This window comes from Gossypium hirsutum, chromosome A05 (assembly GCF_007990345.1).
Source record: "Gossypium hirsutum isolate 1008001.06 chromosome A05, Gossypium_hirsutum_v2.1, whole genome shotgun sequence".
NCBI lineage: Eukaryota > Viridiplantae > Streptophyta > Magnoliopsida > Malvales > Malvaceae > Gossypium > Gossypium hirsutum.
In genome coordinates, this window is record NC_053428.1 from 83057691 (window position 1) to 83074542 (window position 16852).

At 39.1% G+C, this 16852-nt stretch overlaps 1 non-coding gene across 1 annotated transcript; it reads right to left on the bottom strand.

Annotated features, from left to right (window-relative positions):
• Positions 1-11024: 11024 nt before the first annotated feature.
• LOC121229902 (small nucleolar RNA R71) lies at positions 11025-11131 on the bottom strand. Its single transcript, XR_005927855.1, has one exon. It is a non-coding gene; the product is annotated as a small nucleolar RNA R71 (small nucleolar RNA).
• Between the last annotated feature and the right edge of the window lie 5721 nt (positions 11132-16852).

The following is a 16852-nucleotide window of genomic DNA, read 5'->3' on the forward strand; positions in this document are numbered from 1 at the left end:
AGCATTCAATTAATCATGCACATCTAACAATAATTCATGGCACATTCATATTTCATTTTCATTTGCGAAACTCAAACACAAGGCACATATCGTCCTTGCACATTCGGCTCAATAGCCTCACATAGAGCATGATTTAATCACATCGTAATTTAAGCTCTCTTACTCAAGAACTTACCTCGGGTGTTGTCGAACGATTCCACTAGCTATTCAACCACTTTTTCCTTCCCTTTATCGGATTTATTTCCCCTTTGCTCTTGAGCTTAATTAAACAAATAAATTGATTTCATCATTTAGGCATCAAAAAGATGAACACAAGGCACTTAGCCCATATTTATACATTAGACATTAAAGTCTCATACATGCAAAAATCATGCATCAACACAACATATTAGCTAATTTCTTTCCCCTTGGCCGAATATGCATGTCTATTTTTGGGGTCGATTTCAACACTTAATACACACATATACACACTAGTAAAGCATCCTCCCCCTTTTCATCAATTTAACACATGCATTGCTCATTAACATGCAAAGTTACATTCGGCCTTAGCACACATCTTGCTAGCCGATTCTTCTCCATTTAGCAACCAATGCACATATGTGCTCACACAAAAATGCTAAAAAGGAGGTTCAAGAATCATCAAGCCATCATCACATGCATCATTAACAAGCTTCATATTTTGCATGCAATGGCATTAACACAACCTCCACCTAGGCCGAATCTTAACTCATCCTCATGCCTCATCACCACAACATCAAACACCAACCAAGAATGATGCATCCATGGTCAAGTGCCAATTCCATCACATAGCAAGATTTAGACCATGGGCTAGGTAGAACTCAAGCTAACAACTAAAACATGCATGCATCTCATGGAACATCATCAAACATACCTTAGCCTAGCTACATGCATGGCCAAATCTCTTCACCTTTCTTCTTCTTTCCTCCTTAAAATTTTTGGCCAAGGATGAACCAAAGGATGAGAAAATTTTTTCTTTGTTTTTCTTTCTAATTTAGGCTAAATGAAGGTGAGAAAAGGATGAACAAAGATCTTCTCCTCTCTTTTCTTTAGCTCACGGCAATGGGGGGAAAAGAATCAACTACACACTTTTTTTTTGTATTCATCATACTCCTTTTCATTATTTAATTTCCATGCCTATTATTTTATTTTTTTCCACCCATGATGCACCAACAAAACATGTCTATGACATGTCTTGGCCATCAAACTTGGTCTACCATGCTTGTCATGGCCGGCCACTACTAGTAGGGGGGAATTTGACATGCAAGTCCCCCCTTTGTCCACATGCACTAATAGGTCCTCACACATTGACCTATCACATTTTAGAATTTTCTCACATAAGTCCTATTGACTAAATTCACATGAAATCAACCAAATTGAAGCTTGAAATTTTCACATATTCATAATTACATATTCTAGACAATAAGTATCACATTCAAACATTTCGGTGACTCGGTTTAGCGGTCCCGAAACCACTTCCCGACTAGGGTCAACTTTGGGCTGTCACATTCAGCCTTCACTTGTTGACAAACTAGACACTTAGAAACAAACTCAGAAATGTCTCTTTTCAACCCTGACCACCAGTACATTTTCTTCATGTCATTATACATTTTCACACTACCCGGATGGATAGACAAACAAATACTATGTGCTTCTTGTAAAATCTTCTGAATAAGCTCATTATCCTTGGATACATAAACTATGTCTTGGAACATCGAGCATTCGTCGGTACTAATCCAAAAATTTGATTCAACACCCGACTCACACTAAGTTCTCTTGGCTTGCAATTTGCCCTCGTTATTTTGAGCTTCACAAATTTCTTGGAGAAATGTTGGTCTAGCCTTTAACTCTGATAAAATTGAAGCATCCTCTGATAAGGCCAAATAGGCATTCATTGCTCTTAAAGCAAATAAGGATTTTCTACTCAATGCATCGGTAACCACGTTCGCCTTTCCCAGATGATAGTCTATAATCAACTCATAATCCTTTATCAACTCTAACCATTTCTGTTGCCGTAAATTCAGCTCCTTTTGAGTCATGAAATACTTTAGACTCTTATGGTCAGTAAATACTAGGCACCTTTTGCCATACAAATGGTGCCTCCAAATTTTTAACGCGAACACTATAGCTGCTAGCTCTAAATCGCGAGTCGGGTAATTTCTCTCCTGTGGCTTTAGCTGTCTAGAGGCATAGGCTATTACCTTGCCTTCTTGCATAAGCACGCACCCTAAACCTTTTAAGGATGCATCACTAAACACTACAAACTCTTTTCCCGTTTTTGGTTGCACTAAAACTGGTTCTTCGACCAACAAAGCCTTTAGTTTCTCAAAACTCTGCTGACACTTATCTGTCCATTTGAACTCGACATCCTTTTGTAACAACCTTATCATCAGAGTAACTATCATAGAGAATCCATTCACGAATCTTTTATAGTACCCATCTAAACCCAGAAAGCTTCGAACCTCTATCACATTCCTCGGCGGTTTCCACTCAACAATAGCACAGGTCTTGCTTGGGTCAACTTGAATTCCATCTCCCGACACAATGTGTCCCAAGAATCTGACCTCTTTAAGCCAAAATTCACTCTTACTAAACTTGGCATATAACTGCTTATTTCTCAAGGTTTGTAAAACCGTTCTCAGATGCTTCGTGTGTTCACTCTTATCATGTGAGTAAATCAGTATGTCGTCGATAAATACCACCACGAACTTATCCAAATACGGTCGAAAAATACGGTTCATCAAATCTATAAACACCGCAGGGGCATTTATTAAATAGAAGGGCATAATAAGAAACTCATAGTGCCCATACCTTGTCCTAAATACGGTTTTAGGTACATTTTTCTCCTGAACCCTTAACTGGTAGTATCCAGACCTTAAGTCGATCTTAGAAAACAAGGTGGCTCCCTTCAACTAATCTAACGAATCATCGATCCTTGGTAAGGGATACTTGTTTTTCACAGTCACCTTGTTGAGCTGTCTATAGTCTATACATAACCTCATCGACTCGTCTTTCTTGTTCACAAAAAGTACCGGAGCACCCTACGGGGAAAAACTCGATCTCGCAAAGCCCTTATCAGTCATTTCGTGTAATTGAACCTGCAACTCTTTCAACTCCGTAGGGGCTATTCTATACGGAGCAATCGAGATGGGTGCCGTACCGGGGACTAACTCAATTCTGAATTCAACTTCCCTCACTGGAGGCAGTCTGGGTAATTCCTCTGAAAACACGTCCGTGAACTCACATACCACTGGTACGGACTTGATCTTCAATTCAGATGCTTGGGTATTCAATATAAAGGCGAGATAGGCCTCATATCCCTTTCTTAAATATCTCACTGCCGATATGGATGATATCATCACAGGCAAGTCGTTCGTTCTACCCGATTCAACTCGAAGAACATCCCTTCTTTCACACTTCAACTCAATAACTTTTCTTCTACCATCCACTACAACACTATGAGAAGTCAACCAATCCATCCCAAGGATTGCATCAAATTCATTAAATGGCAATAACATCAAGTTAGCCGGAAAACAGTGACCTTTAATTTTCAAAGGACAATTTCTGCACACTTGGTCAACTAGCACATGTCTGCCTAAAGGGTTGGATACTTTTATCACAAATTCAGTGGGCTCTACTAGCATGTTCATAAGGGATATCAATTCCATACAAATATAAGAGTAGGTAGATTCTGGGTCAATTAAAGCAACAACAGATACATCATGGATAGAAAAGGTACCTGTGATCACATTGGAAGACTCTGCATCTTCACGGGCACGTATAGCATAAGTCCTTGTAGGTGCTCTGCTCTCAGACCTCACAACTGCATCTCTAGGTGCACCTCTACTGCTAACACCACTTTTCGGGTTCTTATATAGTCTACCCCTTGAAGGAGCGTTACCCGATCTCACGCTTTGATCCTTATCTTTCTCGACCATCTCGGGACAGCTACGAATAAAATGGTCCAATGACCCACATTTAAAAAACCTCTTTCATTTCCTCAGCATTCATCTAAATGATGTTTGACGCACTGTAAACATTCTGGTCTATTCGGGTGAGCACTACCAACACTCGCAATAGAAGTAGTTGGGCTTTTGTTACTGCGTACTGCTTATTCCTCCTCTTGTTCGAGAACCCCACTGACGTATTTGATCGAGTAGGAGACTCTCTCGATCTCTTAGATGAGGTCTGCTGTGATCTCCCCATCTGTCTTTTCCTTGAGTATCGGGACTCGACATCTGCCATTCTCTTCTCTCTAGCCAACTCCTCGGCTTTGCAAGCTCTTTCAACCAGTCCCACAAACTCCCTCAACTCTAGGATACCAACTAATAAATGAATGTTTTCATTCAGACCATCTTCAAACCTCTTACACATGATGGCCTCTGTAGATATGTATTCCTGCGCATATTTGCTGAGCCTCACAAACTCGCGTTCATATTTTGTCACTGTCATACAGCCTTACTTTAGCTCTAAAAATTCTTTCATTTTCCGGTCTATAAACCTTTGGCTAATATACTTCTTTTCAAACTCTTCCTGAAAGAATTCTCACATTATCCGCTCTCTCGGTATGACTGACACGAGGGTATTCCACCATTGATAAGCCGAATCTTGTAGGAGTGACACTACGCACTTCATACACTCCTCCGATGTGCACGATAATTCATCGAATACTCTGATGGTATTTTTCAGCCAAAACTCGACCCTCTCTGGGTCCTCATTGATATTCGCTTGAAATTCTTCGGCCCCATATTTATGAATTCTGTCCACTGAAGGTTTCTCTCTCTTAGCCATCTCTGCTCCTTGAGGAGCTACATGAATGGGTTGAGGAATTGGGGGAGGTGGGGGAGGTGGACTATTCGGATTCACTCGAATAAACTTCGAGTACCACGCGTCCATCGTATGGAGGTAAGCTTCTCTAGCCCCTCCGCCCTGACTCATTGTCATGGGCCCACTATCAACTGGCCTTGTCCTTCAGCAAGAGCCGGCGCATTACTTTCCACATCATCCGCCATAGCTACGTCAAGATCCATTTACTATATATAAAAAACACAATTTATCTCCTCCGGAGTTGTCACACTATCAATATACAATTATGGCATGTATAGCTAGACTCATACTCACGCTAGGTTAGTTCTAGAATTGACTAAACTATAGCTCTGATACCACTAAATATAATACCCCTTACCCAAGTCCAAGACCGGAGCTAGGCATGAGGCATTACCTAACTTAAATGCATGCATTCAATCTTTTCTGAAATGTAAAAACTAGGTCAAATTAAAACTTTCCTTTCATAGTTCATTGATTCCTAATATGGGCCTACAACACCCAAATCGTACTTTGGAAATGGTCTGGAATTAATTCAATCACTTATGAAAACTTGGGAAAATATCACTTGAAACAGGGCACGCGCCCGTTTCAAAGGGCAACACGGCCGTGTAGTCATTATAACATGGCCGTGTTAATGGCCCTTAAGACAACACGACCTAAGCATCTAGGGACACACCTGTGTCCCATGCCCGTGTGAATTAAATTCTCAATGCGAACCTATAGGGGTTTTCACACGGCTTGACACACGTCCATGTCTATAGCCCGTGTCCTTCACATGGCATAACACGCCTGTGTCTAAAAACCTTGACATTCTATTTCTGACGTCAGCACCCAATTTGGGGCACACGGCTAAGGCACACGCCCGTGGCCAGAGGTCGTGTCCTTCACACGGTTGAGACACACAGCCCTATCTCTGCCCGTGTGTATACTACTATGCATTTTGACTTGCATATTTTACGCACAAGGGACACACGGCCGAGCAACATACCCGTGGAACTGACCGTGTGTCCAGACGGCCTAGACACATGCTCGTGTGTCTACCTATGTGGACAATATAAGGCTATCTACCAAGCCTTTGCCACCCTGAAACAAAATCTAACATTAACCAACACATCAAAGATTTACTTAATATGATTTCTCAACCAAACAACCATAGCTAAGATCCATATACATTACATATAATCAACCATGCCAACAATTTCACATTCATGAAAGGCTAGCTTGTATTCACATAATAACTTTCAATATTAGTCATTTTCCATTGCCTTATACAAAATAAATCAAATGCTAAAGTGAGCCAACATATTTGCCAATTAACAATGACACTAAACTCAAAAGTCAAGGTCCTATACATGCCATAATCAAAATAAAAGATCTAACTATACCAAGTGCTTCGAATGATAGTGTGACTGGCTTCTCTAACGTAGAGATGATCCTCGAGTTACTATGGTGGCACTATAAGAAAACGAAAAGGGAAATAGGGTAAGCATAGAGCTTAGTAAGTTGCATGAAATAAACAAAAACTACTTATCATAAAGCAATATGCTCATAACCTTTAATAGATTATTCATGAATACCATAAATAAACGCAAGAACAACTTACTTATTACCATCCAATACAACTCATATTGTATACATTGAGCCCATGTCTCATACATTTCAATTAGGTACCTGTACCACTCATCACATGATCATGACTTTTCTCATTTCGATATAAATCATAAATCATTAACCTTTTGTTGAACCATTTAGAATGCTACCGGATACTCAATAGCGCTAACATGGGTTAAAATACCGACGCCATGTCCTAGGCATGATCTTACACTAGCTCTCATCTATCGATGTCGATGCCATGTCCCAGATAGGTCTTACACTAACACGCCAGAAGCTGACACCATGTCCCAAACAGGTCTTACACTAGCTTGCATATCGCGAGGTCAGTGCATGTCCCAGACATGTCTTACACTGGCTCTCGTCTCAATGCCGATGCATGTCCTAGACATGTCTTACACTGACTTAAATATCGCAAGGCCGATGCATGTCCTAGACATGTCTTACACTAGCACACATATCACCCATTATCACAGTACAAATATCCAAGTCTATTCCAAAGGTTCAACGAAAGTCTTTACTACGTCAGTTTCTCAACATGTATTCTCATGTTCCAAAATCAAGACAATTTATTCCATATCAACTCAAATACACATTATAAAGATATAGTTACATTATTACATACAACTTACCTCAGATTACAAAATGTAGGCAGCTAGACGGTTTACTTAACTTGTTTGGCTTTCCCCTAGTCCAAGTCCGATTTTCGTGTTTCTTGATCTAAAATAATAAAAATTCACTCATTTAACCTCTGAATAAATTTAAGCAATCATAAGGTCACATTTTTGGCAAAATGATCATTTTGCCCTTAGACTTTCACAAAATGACCATTTTACCCCTAGGCTTGAAAGTCAATTGTTATCGAATTTCTTCAAATCTTAAGCCTATCCGAAACTTTTTTACTCTTATAGTGACCAAAAACTCCGATTGTTTCACAACATTACTATTCATTTTACAAACTTTACAAAATGGTCCCTTTTAGGGTTTTCATGAGAAGTTCTTTCACAAAAGTTGTTTACTACACCACTAAGATTCATTTTCTTCCATGAAAACTCAACAAACATCATAAATCCTTTCATGGCAAAACCCTAGACTATTAACCATTTTGCAAAATGGTCCCCTCATTACCTAGCTCATGCTACAAGGGTTCCAAAAGCACAAAAATTATCAAAAATAACCTTCAAATTGACTTATTTGCAAGAGGATAGCTTGGCTGAAATTTTAAAGCTCCACGAACCCTTATTTTCAAGAATTTTGATGAAGAAAAAGGGGTGAAAGGGATGATATCATCCTTTTTCTATTTTATTTCTTTTTAGTGAATTTAGCCACCAAATTTTCACCTAACATTGACTTTTCTATCCCTTTATCTCCTATGGCTGGACATGCCTCTTTAAAGGTCTAATTGCCCTTTAAAGACCCCCAATTTAAGTTCTCTAGCTATTTGACACCCTTAGCTATCAAAATAGGAGTTTTACACTTTATGCAATTTAGTCATTTTTTGCAATTAAGCTCACAAACGCTAAAATTACTTCACCAAATTTTTCATGCACTAATATGAACATGCTATAACTTTAAAATAATAATAAAATACTTTCTTTGAGTTCAGATTTTTGGTCTCGAAACCACTATTCCGACTAATCCTAAAATTGGGCTTTTATAGTTTAATTGGGAGAAGAAAAGTAAAAAAATACGAGGCATAACTACACATAAAATGGAAAATGTGTGGGAAATAATGGGTTTATTTTTTTAATTATATTTTAGTTTTATATTTTAAATTTTAAAGTTGGTCAAAATTTTTTTCGCTTGTATATCAAGAGAGAAAACCAACCTATAGTAGTAACCCTTTATTGTTGATTAGGGTAAGTGAGTTAGAGGAAGTCTTTCATGTAGTGCAAGCTAATGTGAGCCAAAATTATGGTCAATCGGACCAAGTCTTGCAATTTTTGCAAAACAACTTAGCCTCTAGTATAGCTAGTAATACCGAACCTAATTCGAAAAGGGAAGGAAAGGAACACGCCAAAGAGATCACCTTTAGATCAGGGTCAGTGGTTAAGGAACCTATCAGATAAAATTGCCAAGAGAAAGAAGTTAGTGAGAATGATGAGATCACCCGCACTCCTAGTGTTGGAGATGGGGTAAGAGAGAAGGAAAGACTTGATAGAGAGCCCAAACAAGTTGAACCAGAAGATAGAACCATTCCATCACCACCACCACCACAAAGCCTAATACCCATACCATTTTCTTCACGTCTAAAAGAGAAAAAGAATAAAGAGAGTGAAGAGTTATTGCAATTCCTCAATATGTTTAAGGCCTTGAATGTGATCCTCCCCTTGTTAGAGCTCATTGAGAAAATTTCCAAATACGCCAAATTCCTTAAGGATGTTATGTCAATAGGAAGAAAATAAGGAAAGGAGAGCAAATCGCTCTTAATGAGGAATGCATTGTGGTAGTGTCTAGAAGAGTTCCTACCAAGCTCAAGGATCCTGGCAGCAGATAAACCGTAATTTATACATATTTTTATCCCATGCTTAACACATTTATGGATGATTTCTCCTTAGATTTGGTGAATTCGATGCTCTTAATTCTTTAATTTTATATTTTATACTTAGGTGAGCATAGGAGAGTAAAAAGAGCAAGAAACAGGCCAAAAACGGAGAAAATAGACCCACATGAGAAATCAACCTGGCCTGGACTTCCTTACACGGGCGTGTCCCACTGCTGTGTCCCTTTGGCAGGATTGAAGCACGACTTACATGGGTAGACTACACGCCTGTGCCTATTCAACAGCCTTGACCACGGGCTGGAGTAGTCGTACACGGGCGTGTCCTTGCCAAGCCCAAGTATAACCCTATTTGAAAAAAGCCAATTTTGAGGGCTCTTAGGCATTCTAAAGCCTATTTAAACACCTGAGGAGGCACTTAGGAAGGGGACGTAGAGTAGAAAGCAAGGAATTACTCAAGGAAAGTCGATTGATCCATCTCAAAAGCCGGATTCATAATCAAGACTGAAGATCTCCTTTCAAGTTCCTTCAGGAGTTTTGGGTTTTCTTATGTTTTGTTATCTTTATGCTTTTGAGATGTTTTCTTTCATAAGTATGAACTAAACCCCCTAAATACCTAAGGAGAATGAAACCTAAGATGGATCTTGTTATTATTATCTGAATTGTATGATAAATATTTGACTTGTTCTTAATTATGTATTATTAATTCTTGTTTTAATATTCCAGGATATTGATTCAAGCTAAGCTCTTATTCAGAGGAGGAATAGACCCTGTCTAAGAGTAAAATTGTCATAATTAAGTGGAGTTGATTGCGTGCCTAGAGATAGGGTGACAAGATTTTGTCGGATTAAGGTGAAACCTAATAAGGTAATCCATAGATCGAGTTAATGCAATTCTAGGGTGTTAATTAGAAAGGGATTTCAATTATTCAACCTAGAGTTAGACGTTATTAGTCTCAAGAGAGATAATAATATAACTTAGGGATTTCGATGGATCAAATCAAATGAATAAATCGTCTGATTCAGAGTCAAATAACAAGTGAAGCCTAGGTGGATTTTTCGTTAGGTATTGTCTTAATCAATCGAATTTTCCCAAAAGTATTTTCCCAAATTTTCTTTCTGTGCATTCTTAGTTTATTAATTAGTTTAGATAACCAAACCTCTTAATTTTTAGGCTAGATAATAAAAAGGAAGTAAATACTAGTACTCGTGGTTTCTTTGGGTTCGACAATCCGGTCTTGCTAAACTATACAACTGTTCGATAGGTACACTTGCCTTAATCGTGATAATAAGTTAGTCTCAAGAACGATTCATTCATAAATCTTTAAAACCTGTCACGAATATCACGTACCAAGTTTTTGGTGCCGTTGCCGGGGAACTAGGATATTGGAACACCCGATTTTTATTACTTTAGCCATTTTACTTTTATTGCAATTTAAATTTTTATTTTCTTTTCTAATTCTTCATTTATTCTCTTCTGATAGGTTTTTCTAGTTTCTGACCAGAAGAAACCCGTCAGAACCATTACTGTTTGATAGTGTGATTGATTGCACAGTTGGCAGAAACCAAAGAGAAATAAGGCGAAGCTTACGATACACAAGGAAGAGCAAGAGGACGATACTTCAACCATAACCGAGGAGATGGCTGAAAACTAAGAAAATCTGCTACCTCATGCGATTGCTGCTAATCAGAATCCTGTTCGACGTACTATGTATGATTATGCTAAACCTTCTTTAACAAGAACTGAATCGAGCATAGTTAGACCTGCTGTAGTTGCAAATACTTTTGAACTGAAACCTAACACAATTCAAATGATACAACAATTTGTTCGGTTTGATGGTTTGTAGGACGAAGATCCTAACGCTCACTTGGTAAACTTTTTAGAATTATGTGATACATTTAAAATTAATGGCGTTTCTGATGACGCCATTCACCTTCAGTTATTCCTTTTTTCATTGAGAAACAAAACTAAACAGTGGTTGAATTCGTTACCACGGGGGTCAATCACTACTTGGGAACAAATGACAGAAAAGTTTTTACTAAAATATTTTTCGCCAGCTAAAACAGCTAAATTACGTAATGATATCTCTTCTTTTGTGCAGATGGATTTAGAAACACTCTATGATGCATGGGAGAGATACAATGACCTCTTGAGAAGATGCCCTCACTATGGGTTACCACTTTGGCTACAGGTTTAAACGTTTCATAATGGCCTGAATCCTTCGACTCGACAGATGATCGATGCAGGTGCGGGCGGAAGCATCAATAATAAAACACCTGAAGATGCTTATAAATTTATAGAAGAGATGTCAATGAATAATTATCAATGGAAAGTCATGAGGACAAAGCCAACAAAAGCAGCCGGCGTTTATAACGTCGATTCAGTCACCATGCTCTCTAACCAGGTAGAACTCTTGAATAAGAAAATTGATGGTTTTCTTAGTTCTTCACAGGTTCACCCAATGATGCAGTGCGGCAAGTGGAGGTGGATCAAGCAATTTGGATTACCCACCCTATGGCCACAACATAGAGAACGAGCAGTTAAATTACATGGGTAATAATCCTCGATCTCAAAATAATCTTTAGAGTAATACTTATAATGCAGGTTGGAGGAACCACCCAAATTTCTCATAGGGTGGCCAAGGAAATCAGTGACTCCCACCACCTCCAAGCTTCCAATAACCACCCTACCAACAAGAGAAAAAACTGAACCTTGAGGAGATGCTAATAAAATTCATCTCGGTGTCAGAAACTCGTTTCCAGAATACCAAGATAACACTTAAAAATCAACAAGCGTCAATCCAAGGGCTTGAAACTCAAATAGGTCAGCTCGCTAAATTGATATCCAAATGACTCCAAGGTAGCCTGCCAAGTAAACTGGAATCTAACCCAAGGGAACAACTTAATGCGATTATCACTTAAGACAAGGAAGGGTTAGTTGAGCCTACATCAGAACTGAGGCAAGGCATTATGGTAAGTCAAGATAAAGGTAAGGTGCACTACAGTAAGCAAAAAACGGTAAGTAAAGAGTGCAAACCACGGGTGCCATACCCCAATGCAACAAGGAAAGACCGTACAGATGAACAATTCGATAAATTTCTTAAACTATTAAAGAAATTACATATTAACTTACCGTTTATTGAAGCTCTCTCACAGATGCTAAATGCAGTCAAATTTTTAAGAGAGCTTCTAGCAAACAAACAAAAGTTGGATGAGGCGTCACATGTGGAGTTGAATGCAGTTTGCTTAGCCATACTACAGAATAAGCTACCCAATAAATTGAAAGATCCAGGGAGTTTTATGATTCCTTGTTTAATTGGTAGTTTAGATGTTTATAATGCATTGGCTGACTTAAGGGCAAGCATTAATGTTATGCCTTATAAAATATTTAAACAACTAGGCCTTGGGAAACCCAAACAAACTAGGATGAGCATTCAATTGGCTGATAAAACCATTAGATTTTCTAGAGGTATCATTGAAGATGTTCTTGTTAAGATCGATAAATTTATATACCCAATAGACTTTGTTGTTCTAGACATGAAAGAAGATAGTAATGCACCTTTGATTTTAGGATGACCCTTTTTAGCGACTGCTAGAACCATTATTGATGTTGGCACAGGTGAACTCACACTTCGTGTGAAAGATGAAACAATCACCCTTCAAACTCGTAATTCGAATAACACATCAAAAATTGAAGGTGGTTGTATAAATCATTCTACTAAAACTGACCATGTGGTGCAACCTACTTTGCAGGAAATAAGTTCGGAGAACCTACACGAGCCATGTTCAGGCAAAAACAAAGGACCTATCTATGAAGAACGAAGGCTACAAATCGAGGAACTAGATGAATGGCGGACACAGAAATTGAAAACACCCGATAAACTGAAACTGAGCCAGGACGAGCTCAATACATCACCAAATCAACTTAAGGTTGGAGACAAAGTACTACTAGATGCAGCAGATCCTCGCATTACCACTTCTGAACCTAATGAAGTAATCCCTCTTACGGTACTCAATATTTTCCCATACGGTACAATCGAGGTAATTCATCCCAAATTCGACACTTTTAAGGTAAACAATACTCATATTAAACCTTATATTGATAAAGTTGATAGCAGGGATGAAGAGTGTAAACTCCTCGAGCCACCATGACCATGTACCAGAAAGGTAAGTCCAGCTTAAGACTATAAATAAGCGCTTCTTGGGAGGCAACCCGAGCACTAACAGTAATGATTTATTTAAGTTCTAGTTTTTCATATCTAACCTACTGAGTCTTGAAACACAGGGTTTTCCTATCTACACGGCCAGGCATACGGGCGTGCTGTAGGCTGTGCTTACACCACAAGAGGAGACTTGACCGTGCGATACGAAAGTGTGAAAACAGGGAAAAAAATTTCCCCAACACGAGATGCGATAAGTCGCCACGGCCGTCGGATAAGGCCGTGGGCGAAACTGCCAAAACAACACGGGCGTGCAACAAGCCCGTGCCTTGAAACCGTGGGCAAACTGTCAATTTAGCACGGGCGTGTCATTCACCCGTGGTCGACACTGTCAAAACGAACACGAGAGTGGACCTATGTACACGGGCATGGGAAAAGTGAAAGAAGCAAGACACGATCGTACGACACGGCCGTGTGCACCCACATGTCCAAGGAACACGGGCGTGGGCCGAATGTCAGAGGTGCCCAAATTTAAAAATCGCGAAACACACGGGAAAAAATTAGAGCACGACCGTGTGCCCCAAAATCTATATAAACCCCTCACTATTCATCATCTCCCTCCCCAAAAATCCCTAACCCTAGCTGCTGCAACTCCACACGCCCTACCTGCCACGTCCGTGCGCCGCTTACAACACTGTTTCCGACGACTCAAGCTTCTCCCTTTTACGTCTGTTTACTCTTTTCTCTCTATTTTCTTTAAATATCTTGCCTATTTCATGATTTCTCTGATCCATTTGACTATCTTAAGTGAATATTAATAGTAGAATAATAGAAATACTCATACTTCTCATTGCCATTTTTCATACTACATTCATCCATTTCTCTTGTTTCCATGGATTTTATGTTTACCCACATACATTCATGCATTAGATTTTCCCGTCGTATTATTCTCATAGTCCTATTTTAAATGACTTGATATAATTGCTTTAGTTGTTTTAGTTTTGTTCTCTTTATTTAGTACGCGAGTCACATGAAATATTTCTAATTAGTTTTGTTTTTCCATGATATTTTTGGGACGTATTGGTTGAACTTAGACTTTTCAATGCAGGTACAATGTCATCCTCATGTGGTAAGAAGGCCATTGTTCCTACCTTGAAGAAAAAGAAAAGAGCAACGTCATCCTCGGGTCCTATCGTAGAGATTAGGCACCCGTTCCTCCAGGTTCCCTTAGGACCCCAAGAGGAATTATATCAGATATTACAGGCTTGACCCCTAGGTATGGGCCACTGTATTGATTGGGCTGCACTAGAACAGATTCATTTGGCTAACGTGGTTCGAGCCCTCCTGACGACTGACCCATGGGGGCTCTTCTTTAAGATTGTCGACCCGACGTATCTCGAGTTCACATTAGAACTCTACTCGATGTTCCATCTTCAAACCATCATGACCAACTTCAACGATCCTGAAATGGTCCAGTTCTGCCTTGGTGGTCTAGTACACCAGTTGAGCGTACCCGAGTTCGGGATTACACTAGGGCTGTACACGGAGGAGTTCATGGACAACAATGAACTCAACACCCTCCACCGTCACATCCACTACTCCCCCTCAAAATGCTAGAGGGACCTCGTCCTTGTCTCGGCCACCTATGATCCTAGCCACTCTAAGGCATCGGCTCTCCCTCTATCTTTGAGGTACTTGCACGCCATCTTGGCGCACACTCTGACAGCACGACGAGAGAGCATCATCGTCGTCACCACCCACGACGCCTATTTCTTATGGAGCATGGTGAATGGGCACATCCTTGACCTTGCTTACTTCATTGCCCTCACCATCCGCCATCAGACGAAGCGACATCGGAGGTGAGTCATCTCTATCGGGCCCTATGCGACTTGATTGGCACGACACTTCGGGCTTCTCAAGACTGCGGTACAATCATCCTCCCTCATTCTCATTGGCCAGATGTCCCCAGAGGGCATCTCGAGCATGCTAAGTATGAGGATGATCAAGAAATGACATGGCACCTACTCTCCTCAATACTGCCTCATCCAGTCCACCAAGGAGAAGGACCCAGAGGACATTACTAATGATGTCCCTCCACGTCATGAGGACCCGCCGTCTTAGCAACCACCCATCCATCGTCTGGTTCATGCGGCGGCTTCATATTCAAACATCTTTGAGCGCCTTACAAGATTTCAGCAGTAATGTTTTTAGCATTTTGATCACATTGATGTGACTCTACATCAGATTTGTCAGCACTTCCACATCTCATCGCCACCACTACCTCGCGAACCATCTGGCGATGACGATGTTTAAAAAATTTTTATTTTTTATTTTTTTATTTTCACTTTTATCTTTATTTATCTTAATTAAGTACTTTTTATTTCATTTTCCTTTAATATTATTTTAATTTTAGTTTTTATGATTTTTATTGAATAATTTATAGTTTTGGCCATTTCATTACGAGTAATTGTGCTTCATTATATTCCCTAAAAAGTTCTTGATTCTATCACAGTTATAAAGAGCTCCACGGCTCATCATTGCATAGGAACTACAAACTCCACTGGGAAAGGTTCTCCACGACTGCCATGTCCTGCTCGACCACGACCATAGCTACCACCAGATATAATATTCTTTTGGCACAGGAATTATGGACTAATGAACCTCTACTACCACCGGAGTATCCTCCTCCACCCTCATCATTGCTTTGGCCGATTATTCTTCATAACTCCAATTCAAGGAGTTCATTCATCATTCAGGAAGTTTCACTTCTCTCCCTATCTTATGATTATATATCTATCTTTTTCAATATATCTATCTTTGTACATTGAGGGCAATGTACATCTTAAGTGTGGGGGGATCTTTTATATCATCATTAGAAATCCCTGAATTTTGTCTTATTCTCACGTGAATTACTCATATCACTATTAGAATGAATTTTAATTAATTTATGATTTTTATTGATATGTCTTGGATTAAAACATAGGCAATTATGCATTGATTGTTTAAACTTTAAGACATTAGGGAATCAAGCATGATAAGTTGATTTTTGAAGAATTAAAAAACTTTTAGGTTGTTTCCCTAAGTTTAGGTATTATCTTGAGTTGAAATTTACAAGTTCAAACATCAAAAAGCCATAATCTTTGTGAGATCTTGAGCCTTTAGAGCATATTTTATTTCTTTCATGGTCACTCTTATTATGAGTGCGTCAGTATTGATTTGTTATTCTAGAACTTGCTTGATTATGCATGTCAAGACCACACCATTTGATTTGATATGTCAAGATGAGAAAGGCACTTAGGTTTAACCCACTCACTCTACAAAAGCCTATCTTCATAATTGACCCTTAGTGAACCCCTTTGAGCCTAACAAGCCATTAATTGATTTACCCTCAATATTAACCCCTAACCCATTATTGTTGAAGCCCCTAATTTGATCCCTATTTTTGTCGAGATTTGATTTGAACTAATTGCTTAGCTATGTTTTGTTCTTATATGTATTTGACTTGTTCTTAAAAAATTAAAAAATTTTACTTCAATACATATTAGTAGTAATTCGTCATTTTTGAGCTTGAGTGTTAATTCCATATTATGAGAAGAAGCTCACTTGTATTCAACTGATGACTGGTTATTTTTCTAGCTAGGTAATTTTTCAATTCAATCTCGATTCTAACATTTTCTTTCAGCTTGTGACCACACCCCCTAACCAAAGCCACATTACAACCCTCTAAAAGACCTTTT